This window comes from Zingiber officinale, chromosome 2B (assembly GCF_018446385.1).
Source record: "Zingiber officinale cultivar Zhangliang chromosome 2B, Zo_v1.1, whole genome shotgun sequence".
NCBI classification, from domain to species: domain Eukaryota; kingdom Viridiplantae; phylum Streptophyta; class Magnoliopsida; order Zingiberales; family Zingiberaceae; genus Zingiber; species Zingiber officinale.
Genome location: NC_055989.1, coordinates 76,806,716 through 76,824,229, shown reverse-complemented (window position 1 = coordinate 76,824,229; position 17,514 = coordinate 76,806,716). Strand labels below are relative to the sequence as shown.

At 41.7% G+C, this 17,514-nt stretch overlaps 1 long non-coding RNA gene across 2 annotated transcripts; it reads left to right on the top strand.

The window, feature by feature from the left end:
• Nucleotides 1-713: 713 nt before the first annotated feature.
• On the top strand, nucleotides 714-4,434 carry LOC122045944. 2 transcript variants are annotated; one of them, XR_006130152.1, is made up of 3 exons: nucleotides 714-904; nucleotides 2,204-2,265; nucleotides 2,340-4,434. It is a non-coding gene; the product is annotated as an uncharacterized LOC122045944 (long non-coding RNA). The 2 variants fall into 2 exon arrangements; XR_006130151.1 differs by having other exon boundaries at nucleotides 732-858.
• The last annotated feature ends 13,080 nt before the right edge of the window (nucleotides 4,435-17,514 follow it).

Sequence of the window (17,514 nt, the reverse complement as noted above, 5' to 3'; positions counted from 1 at the left end):
GAATATACTTGCTCCCAGCGTCTCTGTCAATCTGTCCAAGGTTAATACGGAGGAGGTAAATCATAGACGGCTACTACACTTTGGAATAGTGACTAGCACATAAGGAAGATATTTATCTTAGTTTTGTCGAGATTTGAACCACATATCTCATGATGATAACACCTCATGCGCTAGCCACTAAACCCATCTCAGGGGATAGTATATTTGAGTGACTATATTGTGGAAATAAAAAAAATGGTAATATGCTCGCCCCTAGCACTCCCGTTAACACGAAGGAGGTAAATCATGAGCGGTTACTAGTCTTTGGAATAGTGAGTAGCACATAAGAGAAACATTTATCTCGACTTTATCAGATTCGAATCCCAGATTTCATTATAGCAATACTTCATATGTTAACTATTAGAACCATCCGAGGGGACAATATTTGAGTGGACAATGTTTGAGTGGCTATATGTGGCAAAAGGCGATTCGCTCGCCCCCAGCGCCCCCGCCAACCCGTCCCTAGGCCAACACGGAGGAGGTAAATTACGGGTGACTACTAGCCATTAGTGCAAATGGTCAAGACATGAGGGAGGTTATGCTCGGTCACATCAAGTTTCGACCCCAAAATCTCATATGATAATACCTCATATTTTAACCATCGCACCGCCCCGAAGGGACTTGTTTGAGTGGCTATATGCACTTGGCTAACGGGGGCAAATTGATAAAAATAAGATCACACGGAGCAGAGTGAACATTTTACTTGTCGTAATAATTTCTTCGTCCCACATCTTTGGCCCTAACCCGACGAAGGAAACGAAAGGCGAAGAACGGGTGTTCTTACTCAGCCATCGCCGGCCAACGGAGACCTTAATAGCGGTGAGGCGACAAGGGATTTCGTTCCATATTCGACCGAAGTTATCTTGTATTCCTCTCCTTCTTGTTCTATTTCTTCTTTTTCCAGATCAAGGGGTAGATTCCCATTAACTTTTCCTTGCTGAAACAGTAAACCGTCGGTGCGATAAGCGATCTTGTATTTAGTTATTGACACTGATTCTATATACTTATCCTTGTTTTCATTTCTTGCGGTATCTTCTAGCAGTAGATCGTTAGTCCACATTTTTAATTCTGGTTAAAAATTCCAACTTTATTTCAAGAGTGATTGAACTATCAGTGTTCTGTTCACAATAAGTTGTGCATCACCGCTTAATTTGGACTTGGAAAATCCTTGACAATACTCAGTTTCTCTCGCCATTTTCTTCAATGAATTCCTTTTGTTTGGAATGATAGAGTTTGGGAATGTGAATTCCAACTCTTCAGTAACTTCGGATTTCTGTATTGAAATTTACAATTCCCGTTCATTTTGTTGTTATTACTTATTATGTCCACAATTTACTAATTTGTTAACTTGCACTATATATGTGACCTCAACGTTAATGTGAAGCACAACTGTAAGTCTTAGTTTCTTAGAGTTCATTTCTATCTAGGAACTAAAATTCTTTTCTTTCTTTCTGGTGCTTGTTCCAAACAAGCTGTATGAGTTAGAGTAGCATGTATCTTATCTTTTGAGAGTTTGCAAATTTGAAAGAGTGCTTAATGTTAGGACTTTTGAGTAGAGTTCAGGAATATGTTGGTTTCATGGGGTTATGGAAATTGAATTATAATTTCTGGTAATCTTTATTTTATCAAACATGTCAATGTAAGATTTCTAATAATTTTGCAATGATATAACTACATCTAGTAAACATTATAATACAAGGTTATGAATGATTTTATAATTGGCAATTTACCTGTACAATAATCCACATTATTATATAATAAATACTTTCCACCAAATGACTCTTAATGTCACTCTTACCACTAGAAAGAGGACATCAAGCTTGACTCAGGGTTCACATGAGTTTTTAAGGCTGATCTTAGTTAAAGCTTTGGTAACGAGTTCATGAAACATAGTAGGGAGGATTAGGTGCCAAAAAGATCTGTGTTGATTTCTAAAAATGTATTTGACTAGGATTGATGATCATAATATCTTGGTCATTTGGAGTTCAAAGGAAAAGGAGCATAATTTTGAACTAATGTTTTCATGCTTTAGTTGTGGCCAAAAAATCATTTTTGTTTCAATAAAATATTTGTTTTAATTTTGATATATTTATGTCTATATATAAGAAATTGGATGCTTTCTTTGTTCTCATGTAAGGTTTTCTAGTAATTGTTTTCCCTACAGGCTTATTACTGAAACCAGATCAGTTTAACTAAACCATGGATCGAACAAATGGAGATGACCATGTAAGTGATAACTTTTTGTTTGGTATTACATCGGTCAGCCCTTTTGTAACCTGAAGAGGAAATTCATGCCGTAGGAAGGAGTCAGTGTCATGGGTTTTGAAGTTCCCACGTCGCCCGATTCAAGCTACAACAATCCCATACCAAGAATTGAGGATGAAGCTCGAGACCCCCTGCTTGTCCCTCCTCATCTGCAGCAAACCTTGCTGAACTATCTACCCAGCCAAGATGATCCAAATAGTCTTTCTGTGCCTCAAAATGTGATTCTTAACCACCTCTACATTGAAAATCGAGATGTCTCCAGATCTGCTGCTGCTCTTGGGATAACCCATCGTTTCTTATCTAAATATGTTACTGTTGTTCTTTATAAGCCGGTCCAGAGAAGGTGATCATGAACACTGAATCCTTATTCGTCCATGGCTATTCAGTCCATATTCAGGAGAACTGGTGGCTTTGATTGTTATCATTTGATAAGTAATCCCCACTTTTCAGTTGCACAGCTGGTCTGTTGAACTCATTTTATTTAATTCTGGATCAAATATTCTGAATGCAAGAAGTGTTGTTCCTTCCTGCAAACCACCTTTTTCCTTTTTTTTTAGTTTGCAGTATGTTACTCATGTGTATGTTAGGTTGGCCTTTGTTGTTACAATGCCTAGTGTTTTTGCGTGTTTGGCCATAGACAAAACTAAACCTTATCCAGTCAAGCCAGAGAGTATTCTACCCATGTGTTTGTGGAATTTGAGGATAGAATCCTAGTGAGAGAATTATTTAGCTTCAGCATGCCATGCTCTGTATACAACTCGCATTTTTCAGTTTTGCACTATTATTTTCAGCTTATGCCCCTAAATTAATTATTCGCTTTTCAGGCACAATTCAACAAAGTGAGTGGGACCTTTCATTATTATTTTCAGCAACACTATATTTTTCTTTCTTGTCCTGTTTCTCATTACAAATACTTGTTTGTACTATCCACATTAGGCAAATATGACAATGATATACATGTGGATTTTTTTTTTATCTTTGCAGGATTTTAGCATCTGTTTTTTTTACCAAAAAGAAGAATATATTACCACCTTCTATGTCATGAAAAGGATGGAGAGTTGCATAAATTATGTCAAAAAGTTATGAATAGGAATTTTAATTGTATGTTGCTTTACCATTATGCCATCATTTCTCATTGAAATATGATTTAGGCATGATTAGCGCAATGATGTGATTAGATTTATGTGGATTCTGAATAGCTAGTGCTACTAATTGTTGTGCATGAATACAAATTCTAGGATGAGCACAAGTTTGATTACTTTACTAGAAACACATGTTTTTCTTTTTTTGGAGAAAGAAAATAGGTGGAGGCCAATTCTTCATCAGAAAAGGACTAGCAGCTCAGTGCCTGTTCTTGGTTTCAGCTAGTGACTAGTTGATTGCCATTATGAAGCCTATCCATTTCAATTCCTTATCATGTCAAGGAAGGGGCCAAAACCTAATTACCATAATCTCATCTGCCCCCACACCTCTGTGCCCTTGACCCCACCAATCTCAGATACTGTCTATTGCTAGCTATAAAGCTCTCAGTTCATAGCCATCAATACTTAAATGAGATCTCAAATCCAAAAAGAGCCAACCACAAGCAGGATCTCATATTGAAGCACCATCAGACCTTTTCCTTTCATTGGTCTGCATCTGTTTGAGCTTAGAAAAGAGAGAAGAGTTGCTGGCAATGGCAAAGAGGGAGAAGAAGCTGCAATCCTTATCTTTCACGCACCGGTGCCGGCTGCTAGTAAGTGAGCAAAGGGCAAGGTTCTACATCCTCCGGCGATGCATCATGATGTTGATTTGCTGGAATGAAAGAGACTAGTTCATATTATACATAGAAGAGTTATAGATTGATATAATTCGCTACTTGATATATGAAGATGAGCTTTTAGCTCTAGAAAATTTATCTAAAGCTATACAGCTTGTCCATATATATAATGAATATAATTATCAAGGAATGAGTCTGATGACTGTATCTTTCTTTATAATTTGTTTTTTCTTCTGAAGTTACCTTCAACCTATATGATCTTTGATATAAAGAGCCAAACATGACTTCTTTCCATTATTCTGTATTCACGTTCATCTTATAATATAGAAGAGCATGATGAATCAATTAAGATGATGCTCTTTTGATGTGTGTGTGGGTGTGTGAAGGATTTCTTCAAATTAATCTTGTTAATTAGGCAGCTATTCTTGTTTATGCACCTTGTTATCTGATGTTTTGTTTTTGATGTATACAGTTTTTGTTTGCTAACATTATTTGGTGCTATAATAATACAGGTGATTCATGTTAATGGTTTCTGTTTATTAATCTAAGAATCATTCATATTGAACTTAAACCAATCGTTTGAAATTGTGATGTAATCATGATGGGATGCTGATTCCAAATCACTCCATTAAATTTAAATTTGTTCTTATTTGGATGAATCATGAGATTATATTTCTACTCATAATCATGGCCTTGAGTGACATTAATGGACAATCAGGTATACAAAGTTCTTCTCAATGCATATCAGTAATTAGCACTGGTAGCCGGTGGAGTTCCGGCCACAGTTGTTGAGGAGCAAACTGACGCAGTTAGTGGCATTCAGGGCGTAAGAGGTGCTGAAGACGCTGGCTTTGAAGGCGGCGCAAAGGCACGTCTCAGCGTTGAAGGTGGCGAGGCCGGCGATGAGCGTGCAGCACGTCAACGGCGTCGCCTGGGCAGGTTCCCGAAGCTGACGTTGACGAGGCCGCCGAAGAGGCTGGAGCAGACGCTGATTCAGCTTAGCGCGTTGACGGGGCAGCTGCCGGAGGGTGGCAGTATGGGCAGGAACAGGGCCTCGCCGCCTGTGAACAGGGCGGAGCAGAGCAAGGCGAGGAAGAGGAAACCGGCGGCGGCGGCAGATCTGGAGAATGCGATGTTGTTGCTCGACGAAATGCCACTTCGACTCAATTTCAGTTGGTGGCAAAAGGATGGCGAGAAGCGATGAGAATTTATAGAGCGGCTAGCGTAATACGTCGGAAATTAATGGATCCATGCATTTAATTAACTAATTGTAATTAGGTTCCATTAACAACGTTCTTAAGTTTCTGGAGATGATTTACCTCGTTCACGGGATATGGTGTCGCGGTAGGACATCCAGATTGTCACCCAGGCACTCACGGTTCAATCCTCAACTACAGTTTTTAGTAAAAAATTTTCGTGGGACCGGATCGATCACTATTGAAAGACTTTTAAATCTAAGATGTTGACTATCGGGATAAGAAATTATTAGTGAAGTATTCATAGTTAAAATCTCAGCGATGAGTGCTATAGTTAAGCATGATTTTTTTGGACGATTTGTCCGTGGGCCAAAACGAAGAATAATCACTGTAAATTCCCAAACACGTAAACTTGTTAATAATAATAATAAAAATACGGAAACCATGCTACAAAAGTAGGCATGGTTCTAGTTCCCATAAATCCAAGCTACAAAAGTAATTTTAAAGCATCTCTGTAAGAGCCTCTCTAATTACAGATTTAGTTTGTCATAGGCTTATAAAATTAAAAAATCTTGACAAAATTTTTTAAATAAAAACAATATATAATCCTAATAAATCATGAAGCGTACATCCTATTACATGAAAATTTCTCACTGATCACTAGAATAAATCAGGAAGTATCCGGCTCCACAGAAGTTTTTCACTAACCATTAAGATAAATTAAGAAGCGCACACAACGTCCAACCCAAAAGTCCATCATCTTTTGATTGTGTCCTCCATTTGGAGGAAAAATTATTACAAATAGCATACACCCGGTTCCATGAAAGTTTCCCACCGACCACTAAGATAAATCAGGAAGCACCTGGCTCCATGAAAATTTTTCACTGACCATTAACATAAATCTCGCATTGAAAATCCTCCTTTCCTATGAGATGTTGTAGTTCAAGATCATTTGTATTTATTTTACATAGAATTCCAAACTAAATGCTAAAATAGATATGTACAATTAATCAATAGATGAGATTTTCCACGACGTCCAACCCAAAAGTCCATCATCTTTTGATTAACCCCTCCATTTGGAGGAAAAATTATTACAAATATGTCATAGTTGAGGTTCGAATCGTGAGTACTTGAGTGACAATTTGAATATTCTATCACGACACTATAGCCAAGGGACAATAGAAAAGTTTGAATGATTATAATATTTTTTTAAAACGGTTAGCCATAATTAAAATTGTACATTTTTCTTTAAAAAATAAATATATTCGATAATAATTAAATTAAAATTCATAAATTAATTAAATATTAAATAAAAATATAAATTAAATTAAATTAAAAATTAGAAGTTAATTAATTTATTAATTAAAAATTATAAATAAATTAAATTAAAAATCATAATTAATTTAAATATTAAATGAAAAAAATAATAAATAAAGATATGTAATTTGTAATGTAAAATCTGTACAAAAGTTATATAGATGTTTTTTTTTATCGTGAGAGAATAATAAATTTTTATACTTGTGATGTGATATTATTATGACACATTGAAAATTAAAAAAAAAGTTTATTAAAAGATTTAATTACTAGAGATATCCTAAGAGCATTTTCAATGGTTAAATATCTAAATAAGATTTTTAGAGGTTTTTATCACATCAATATCACATAAAAATAAAAAAAATTCTACTATTATATCTACAATGAAAAAATATCTTTATATTTTTTTTTATGAGTTTACGTTACAAATCATATATCTTCCTACGTTATAAATCATTAATTATAAGCTTAATCTTGAAAAAAATAGATTTAAATTTTTAATACTATTTTTAAACTACAAATCTCAAACCTATCTTTCCTTAATTTAAATTTTTTTATTAAGATTTTTTAATTTTTCAAATCTCGACATTGGAGATACCCTAATTCGATCTTCAATCTCGTGCTTCATTTTTATAACAAAGTATGCACAGCTCTAGTTCCCATGCATAAACACTGTAATCTTTCTTTCTGTCTTTGTTATTGACGTGCTTTAATTTTAATGGACATAAGAAAATTTTAATTTGAAAAAGAAAAATTAATAAAAAGAGATTGGAGTAAACTTCCAACATTAATTGTTCAAGAAGAAATATTAATTAATTGATAAATTAATTATTAAGAAGGATTGTGTCGAGAATTTGAGTATCCTCGTCCGAATCATTTTATTAAATTTATAATAATTTACTAAACGATGTATATAAATTTTCAAATTTACTAAAAGACACATGTTACTTTATTATTTATCAAAGGATATACTTTTTTACCATACTTTTTCCATTTTATCCTCCTGATAACTTTTCTTTTTATTTTCTATATCATTTCTCTCTCTTCTTTTTTTTTCCAATGCATACACGTTTCTTCTATTTCCTCTCCTCTTTTTTCCTCTCTTTTGAACGTCGATTTTTCTAAAAGTATTTTAATATCTGAGAAGTCGAAATAAACAATAGATAGCATATTTGAACTCCTTACAACCTTAGAAATTCATAGGAACTGAAATGGATACAACTGGAGCTCTCTAGGTCCATCAGTGAGTTTCGACTAAAATCACTGAAGAACTTAGAGAGCTCCGATTACATCCATTTCAATTCTTGTGGATTTCTGGGTTGCAAGGAGTTCAAATATGCTATCTATTGTTTATTTCGACTTCTCAGAGGTATTAAAATATAATAAGAAAGAATCACCAAAATTCTCTACATTGAGCCTAATATGGAATCATATCAAGCCCAATGTGGGCATGATATAGAATGATATTAGGTCCACGTTGGGCCTGATATGGAATCATATAAGGCCTAATTGGGCTTGATATGATTTCATATAAGGCCCAACGTGGAGAGTTTTGATGATTCTTACTTATTATCTGAGAAGTTGAAATAAATAATGAAGAACATATTTGAACTACTTGCAACCTCATAAATCCACAAGAACTAAAATGGGCGCAATCGGAGCTTTCTAGGTCCATTAGTGGGTTTCGACCAAAATCCATTGATGGATCTAGAGAGCTCCGATTGCATCAATTTCAGTTCATGTGGATTTATGGGGTTGCAAGGAGTTCAAATATGCTATCTATTGTTTATTTAGGCTTCTCAAATTTGTTAAAATGTAATAAAAAAGAATTACCAAAATTCTCCATGTTGGGCCTAATATGAAATCATATCAAAATTCACTTATTGATCTAGAGAGCTCCGATTGTACCCATTTCAGTTCCTATGGATTTCTGAGATTGCAAGGAGTTCAAATATGCTATCCATTGTTTATTTTGACTTCTCAGAGGTATTAAAATATTATTAGAAGAATAAACGTGCAAAAGAGAAGAGAAAAGAAGAGAGAAAAGAGAAAAACGTTGCATGCATAGGAGGAAAGGGAAGAGAGAAATGATAGAGAAAATAAAAAGAAAAGTAATCAGGAGGGTAAAATGGGAAAACATGTAAAAATGTACATCCTTTGGTAAATAACAAAGTAGCATGCGTCTTTTGATAAATTTGAAAACCTAGATACGCTTTTAGGTAAATTGCTGTTAAATTTAGATGTTTACTTTTCATTACATAATGCATCAACTTTCTTATAATTTATCATATATTTATTTCTTTTTATTATTTTTTCTCTTTCTTTTATATTTTTTTATTATTAGAGGGAGGAGAGAAATTTTTTATTATTATCATAGGGAGGAGAGAGAAATATTATTTTAATATTTAAAGAATTAAATTTATTTTCTAAATTTAGATAATTATTATTCATATATATATTTATTTAGTGAATAAGTAGGATAAATGATATAGATTTTTTTTTATGTAATTACTATTCATATATATTAGGGAATAAGTAAGGTAAATGATATAGATTTTTTTTTATATAAAATATAAAATTTAAAGTGAAAATTTAATTTAGAGTAATTGACATGGATATTCTTACAAACACGTATCATATATTTCTTTTATATTCATAGATTCTAAAGTAATTACTGAGGGACAGTGAGAGAGGTTGATTATAAGTTAATTAATTTTACATAGATTAAGGATAATTATAAACAACGTGTAGAAACATTAATATTTAAGCCAGTAATTAATCCCAATTGTGAATTAATTAAAAAGGCAATTAAGCCGCACATTACCGATATTTTACTCAAACGCAAAGCATGCAAATATATTAATTATTCTACTTTATTCCATCATTATTACTTAATTAATTCGACCGTATTAATTAGCAAATGTACGGATTCGGGACTTGTATTCTGCAGCAGCAGTTAAGGAGCAGGCCGACGGCGGCGGTAGTGTCGGCGGCGGCGAACTTGAAGACGTTGGCCTTGATGGCGGCGCAGACGCACGCGGCAGTCCGGGGCAGCAGTCGTTCTGTTGCCACTAGTAGTTAACGCCGAGGTTGATGAGGCCGTTGAGCATGGTGGCACAGACCATCAGCGGCGGGCAGCTTCCGGTGGATGGCGGAGGCGGTGGAGTGGAGACGGCGAAGCAGAGAAGGTTGACGGAGAGGAAAACGGCCAACCTTAGAATTTACATATTCGGTAAATCTCGAGGGTCAGGCCAATTAAAAAATGAATATTAAAGATTTAATCAATACATATATGATGCGGTGATAAGGAGGGGTCCATCTTGAAAAAGATCTTCGTCACAATAAAAGTCAAAGTCAAGGCGGTCAAGTCAATACCTTCTATCACAGGCTGAGCGGGCGAGTGGTTCGCCCGACCAAGATATGAAAGGTACAATCCGACATTATCACTAGCTCGATCACCAGCTGAGTTAAGACGCTCAAGACATGAATGAACGTCAGGTGTCTGCAGAAGCAGGCCGAGCGGCTACCCCTTTCGGCTTTGGATCAATGACCAGATCAGCAGAGTAGAGTCATGGCCGAGCGAACCACACGCGGACAACTCTACTACAGCCGAGCGGCTATCCCGTTCGATCTAGATATGCAACAACCAGACAGTGGAAGTATCGACCGAGCGACTATCCCGCTCGACCAAGTAGTAGATTCATCAACCAGACAACATAGACTTCAACTTAGCGGCCACCCTGCTCGGCCCCGCAACGAACCACACTGGGACAGGGAATCCTCACCCGAGCGGCCATCCCGTTTGGCTGAGCAACAGACACCAAGGGATATCCTTCAACATCCTTTTGGGAGTTAGTGTCGCTGACAGGCGGCATGGTCAGACAGAAGATCGTACGACAGAAGCTTCTACTGTGACTTCAGAGATATACTCGGCTCGTTAAGGTACTGTGTCAGGGACCCTTTACTGACATGGCTATTCACGGAAGGTGTGGGATAGTGTGCCCGCTTTAAGAAGCGTGCACACATACTACAGGAACCCTATATAAAAGGGGGTTCAAGCATCGGCGGAGGTATGCTTTTCTCGCGATATCTATAGTTGCGCTACAGTTCCTCTACGTCTTGCCTCGTCGGAGAGTGACTTGAGTGTCGGAGGGTCATCACCATGGATCCCTTCCCTGGCTTGGCACTAACGTTGTTTGTGTTGCAGGCAAGCGCGGAGTCCTTCAGAGGTTAGCAGGAGTGTCACGTCCCCAGCATCCATCTCCCTGACTTTCCGACAGGATCATATTTGGCATTGTCTGTGGGAACATCACCTGAATCCCAACCGAGGAAATGGAAGATGTTGGACGGCTAACCACCATGACGTTCACGCAAGAGGAGTTGGAGATGTTCGTGCAAACACGAGCAACAAAAATGATGGAGTAGCAGCAACAGCAAGCGATAGCTGATCGGCTAGCACCGCAACCGGTGACCTCAGCGGCCGATCGGCGAGCGGGGCAAGAAGACCGAGCGAAGCAACTCTCCATATGGGGGCAGAACCGCAGGTCGACCGGTACCTAAGGGGAAGCGCCGCTCGCGCCGATCCCTTTCCATCGGGCGCTATTCCAAACCCCCTTGGAGATAGCTCAAGCGCATCAGGAGCAGGGGTCATCTTCTGACGAGGTGCATGTACGAGATGCGAGGAAAGGAAAAGTGCCTCGGAGCCCCGTATCCCCCGAACGGATTAACAGACAGTTCTCAGAGGAGATCTTACAAGACCCTCTGCCTTGATACTACACCCCGCAGGCGATCGGGACGTACAACGGGATGACCGACCAAGACGATCATATGGATCGGTTCAACAATGAAGCCACGCTGCACCAGTACATAGACGGAGTAAAGTGCAGACTCTTTCTCATGACTCTCTCTGGATCAGCGCAGCGTTGGTTCAGAAGGCTACCGGATGGCTCGATATGAAGTTTCAAAGACTTTCGAGCCGCCTTTCAGAACAACTTCGCCAGCAGCCGACGCTACCAGAAGACGAGCATCAGCCTCTTCGTCCTGAAACAGGGGCCCAAGGAAGTGCTCCGAGCGTACATTCAGTGCTTCAACCAGGTGGCTATGGATATCCCTTCGGTCTCATCCGAGACCATGATGAATGCCTTCACTCAAGGGCTCGCCGAAGGAGACTTCTTCCGGTCACTCGTCAGGAAGCTGCTCCGGGACTTTGATCATATGCTGAAAAAGGCCAATGAGTACATCAATGTGAAAGAAGCCCAGGCGACCAGAAGAAAGGAGGCGCTGATCGAGCATCCGACGCCGACCGAACGTAGACCAACTAGCAACCATATGCCGCCCAAAGGATCGAGAGCTGAAGGAGCACAGCTACATCAAGAGGCCAGGGCGCACGCCGTATAGCATGTGACGTCTAGCCGACCCAAGGTGTTGAAGGGCAAGGTATGGATGCTTATGTTTTGTTCGTTCCACCAGTCGGCAATGCACAACACGTGGGACTGCCGAGGACTGACGCCAATTATCAGTCGACCGACCCCCGGGGGTCTCATTGCTGCTCTCCATCTCCCGATCGACAGGACCACCGCCGCTCGACCGAGTGGCGAGAAGAGAGAAGCGAGCCCAAGATTAGCGGAGGGAGGAAACCGATCCCTCCAGAATCCTGTCCGAGCGGACTAGGTCCTCCGCCTGGGAAGAGGAGAACAGAAACAACGCCTCTCGGGGAGAGATAGGCATGATTGTCGGAGGCCCGACCAGTGAAGACTCCAACCGAACCAGCAAATCGTACGCCCGACAATTGGAGATCCACGCCATCGGGTGCAGCAAAGAGAAATCCGAAGAGCCTCAGATCAGCTTCGGCCCCAATGATCTGGAAGGGGTCGAAGTCCCTCACGACGATGCTTTGATCATCCGATCGGTGATCGCCAATTACACTATTCACCGAACCTTCGTCGACACAGGGAGTTCAGTGAACATCATTTTTAAGAAAGCGTTCGATCAATTACAGATCGATCGCGGTGAACTGCTGCCCATGGTGACCCCGCTCTATAGGTTCACAGACAATGAATTCTTTCCGATTGGCCATGCAAGACTAACCATCTCATTGGGAGAAGAGTCATTGAGGAGGACCCGAACAACCAACTTCATAGTTGCGGATGCACCATCGACCTACAACGTCATTTTGGGCCGACCGACCCTCAACGAGTTCCGTGCGGTAGTATCCACCTATTGCCAGAAGATAAAGTGCTCGGTAGATGACTAGGTGGGCGTGGTCAAAGGTGATCAATTGGCCGCTCGGGTGATGTTATATGGAGATAGTCAAGGCCGAGGCCAAGGCAGTGCGGAAGGCTCCACGGCTAGAGGTAAATGTTGTTACCAAGAAACCTCCTACCTTAATATATGGAAAAAAGGAAGAGGTACAGATCCACCCAAGCCGGTCGGAAGCCACGACTTTCGTAGCTACGGACCTGGAGGAGAAGCAGAAGGCGGAATTGATCCTCTGCCTCAAGAAAAATCATGATGTGTTCACATGGTCGACACATGAACTGCCCGAGATCTCCCCAAACGTGGCCCAGCATGAGTTGCATGTCCGACTGAATGCTCGGCCGGTTAAGTAAAGGAAAAGAGATTTCAACGTCAAGTAGAACGTGATCATCCGGGCGGAGATAGAAAAGCTGTTGGAGGTCGACCACATCAGATAAGTTCAGTTCCCGAGCTGGCTCACCAACGTCGTCCTCGTCTCCAAGCCGGGCAATAAATGGCGAGTCTGCATCGACTTCCGTGATCTGAACAAGGCGTGCCCAAAGGACTTCTACCCACTACCTCGGATCGACCAGATGGTGAACTCCACTGCGGGATGCGAGCTGATCTGCATGCTAGATGCCTACTAGGATTATCATCAAATGCCACTCACCCGCGAAGATCAAGAAAATGTCAGTTTCATTATGGCCGACGGAACGTATTGCTACAATGTCATGTCATTCGGACTCAAGAACGCCGAGGCCACTTATCAAAGACTGATGAACAAAGTGTTTCGACGACAAATCGACAGTAACATGGAGGTATACGTGGAGACATACTGATAAAATCCCTCCGAGCTGCCGACTTATGTGCAGACATTGATGAGACTTGCCAGATACTGAGGACCGATGGGATAAAGCTAAATCCGAGCAAGTGTCTGTTTGGCGCGAAGAGCGAGCGCTTCTTAGGCTACATCGTTACCGAGCGGGGCATTGAGGCGAACCCAAGCAAAGTAAAAGCACTGCAAGACATGCCACCGCCTCAAAATTTGAAGGAAGTTCAACGTCTCACCAGTCGGATCACGGTGCTGTCCAGATTCATCTCTAAGCCATCCGATCGAAGCCTACCATTCTTCAAAATACTGCATTGGAAGACAAAATTTCAATGGGATGCGAAGTGAGATCGGGCGTTCGAAGAGCTCAAAGAATATCTCAACTCCCTTCCTGTCCTAGCTAAGCCATGTGTCGACGAACCACTCCGGATCTACTTGTCATCTACAGAGTATGCGGTTGGTTCAACATTAGTTAGGCAGAAGGACAAAGAACAACTAGTGTACTTTTTAAGTCACATATTAAAAGATGTTGAGTCCCATTACATTAGCTTTGAGAAGTTAGCTTATGCTTTAGTGCTCGCCGCGCGGAGGCTTTACCCGTATTTCCTCGCTCACTTGATAATCGTGATGACCAACAGTCCCTTAGGGAGAGTCCTTCTCAATTCTGAGGCATCCGGTTAGCTGATCAAATGGACGACGGAGCTTAATGATTTCGACATTCAGTATCAACCCCGTACGACTATCAAGGCACAATCCTCGGTAGATTTTGTTATCGAAGTCCAAAGCCCCGAGAAAGAGGTCGTTTGGAGGATATACGTGGATGGTTCGTCCACCCGGCAGGGGAGCGACATCAGCGTATTGCTCATCTCACCACAAGAAGACCAGATGCAACTGTCTATTCAGTTGGACTACAAAGCCACCAATAACGAAGCGGAATATGAGACACTAATTGCTAGCTTACAAGCCGCTTAGCATGTAGGAGATGTTAAGGTCATCATCCACTCGGACTCTCAGCTGGCATCGCAACAGCTAACCGGGACGTTCGGGATAAGTAACGCCCGGCTCAAGCTCTACACTGAAGCCTTCGAAAAGATGAAAGCCAATTTTCGGGAGATCGTCATATAGAAAATCCTCCGATCGGAGAACCAAGCGGAAGATGAGATAGGAAAGCTGGCCAGCTTGATAACGCCGATCGTCATAGGTCAGCCGATCGAGCAAGTATTGCTGGTGGCCCACATCGACCGTATGGAGGGAATCACCTTTCCAAACGACTGGAGGACATGCCTAACATAGTTCTTGCGTTTGGGGATTGTACCTACCGATCCGGAAGATGCTCACCTGATAAAGAAGTGAGTCGGTCGGTTCATGCTAATCGACGACCAACTCTATAAAAAGGCTTTCGCCCGACCCCTACTCAAATGCGTTTGACCAGAAGACGTTGATTACTGTTGGACCGCTAGGTCGGCTAGAAGGGGGGGTTGAATAGCCTGCAAAAAAAAGCACAACCCTTCTCGATCTTTCAACAGAACACTTGCATAAATTATAATTTAAACACAAAAGATGAGGCATATCGGGATTTACTTGGTTACAACCGGGGAGGTTGTTAATCCAAGTAGAATGTAACACTAAATACTCCTTCAGGAGGAGAAGCCTCGTACAATGTTGAAACACAAAAGAGAGAAGGTAATTTAGAAATTGAGCATACAAGTGTTGGAAATGAATTGCTTGTGTTGATTGAAAAGCTTCTGAACCAAGGCGATATTTATAGCCTTGATCGGGGCACCCCGGAGGGGTTCTCGGCGCCCTGGGGAGGATAAAACTTTATCTCCCAATATTTAGATCGCGATTGACACGATCCTAGTTAAAGTTCAGGTTTGGGCGCCCGGAATAGTTCCGGGTTCCCAAAGCCATAAAGTCAACACCAGTTGACATTTTCGTTCGGGACCTCTGCTCCCGTTCAGTTCGCCTCGGTCCGGGTCTTCAACTCCGGATCCGCTCGCTTAGGTGATCTCGACCATCCGGAAAAGGGCTCACCCGAACCCAACTCCTGGCCTTCTCGAGCAGGCTTCCGCTCTGGCTTCTCGTCCCTCGGAACCGCTGCATGCTTCATTCTCGTCCGCCAGCATACTCATCCGCAGTCTTCATCCCTCGGTCGCACCCCGTGCCGACCTTCTCGCTAGCTACGTCTCTTGCTTCCCGAGCAGTCTTCCGCTCTGGCTTCTCGCCCCTCGGAACCACCGCACGCTTCCTTCTCGTCCACCAGTGTACTCTTCCGTAGCGCCTCGTCCCTCGGACGCATCGCATGCCGTCCTTCTCTCTAGCTGCGCCTTCTGCTCGACTACCTATGCTCCTAAGCTCCTGCACACTTAGACACAAGGTTAGAAACACACAGTACCTAACTTAACTTGTTGATCACACCAAAATAACCTTGGGGTTCCAACAATTACATCATGAAGCTACACGCTTCTACGGATCGCGTGAGGCTCGTTGAGAAAATTTCATGGCGGATATTTTGATGGACCCCACCCTCCAGCATTGGACGGTGGCCACATGTTTATCCTGCAAGAAGTACCACAACCTCTTGCACCGGCCTATAGAGGAAATGAAGGTTTCTATTGTATCCTGCCCGTTCAACCAATGGGGCATGAGCATCGTAGGACTATTCCCCATGGTGACCAATCAACAGAAGTCTCTGCTGGTGGGGATGGACTACTTCTCAAAATGGGTAGAGGCCGAGCCGCTTACAAAAATCACCGAACGGATGATCATCAAATTTATTTGGCAGAACATCGTCTGTCGGTTCAGTATTTCACGCCGACTCATGTTTGACAATGGGAGGTAGTTCGCCGGTCAGGAGCTCAAATAATGGTGTGAAGGTTATGACATCCAGCAGTTCTTCACCTCAGTGGCCTACCCCTAGGGCAACGGGCAAGCGGAAGTCATCAATTGGGAAATCCTCAGAGTCTTGCGTGCTTAGCTCGACCACATGGAAGGCAGTTGGGTAGATGAGCTCGCCAATGTGCTATGGGCTCTCTGCATGACTCTGAAAGAGCCGACCGGCATAACCCCATTTTAGTTGGTGTACGATGGTGAAGCAGTTGTCCCAGTGGAGGTGGGAGTAGAATCCGATCAGGTGCAACACTACGATGAAGGGAACGTCGAACGGAGACAAATGGAGCTCGACTTGATGGATGAAGCGCGGGCAAAAGTCGCCATTCGACTGACGGCCTACCGACAACGTATGAGGTAGAATTATAATTGGTGGGTGATCCTGAGATCCTTCCAGGTTAGCGACCTTGCCTGGAAGAATGTAAAGTCGGTCGATGATGTCGCCAAGCTCGAGGCACCATGGGCGGGACCATTCAATGTCGTGCAGAAGCTCCGTTCGGGCGCCTATTATTTGGAGGACGATGAGGGGAGGTAACTCGAGAGGCCCTGGAGTGTGAACCATCTGCAACCCTACAGGGCTGAATGAGAGACGCGCAAGTGAATCCTGTATTTTGCGGCTATTATGTGTTTGCTGAGTGCAGGGAAAAGTTTAAATAGAAAAGTAGAGGTCTCTTTTAAGTCCGTCTCTCCCAACGGTTGAGCGGTGACTTTAAACCCAGGTGCAAGTATAAACAAATCGTCGAGCGGTGACGTTAAACTCTTGTCTCCACCAACGGTCAAGCGGTGACCTTAAACCCTCGTCTCCACCAACGATCGAGCTGCGACCTTAAACCCTCATCTCCACCAATGGTCGATCAACGATCTTAAACCCTCGTCCACCAACGGTCGAGCGACGACTTTAAACCCTTGTCTCCACTAATCATCGAGCGGCGAAGTTAAACGCGGGTCTTCGCCAAATCATCGAGCGACGATGTTAAATGCGAGCCTGT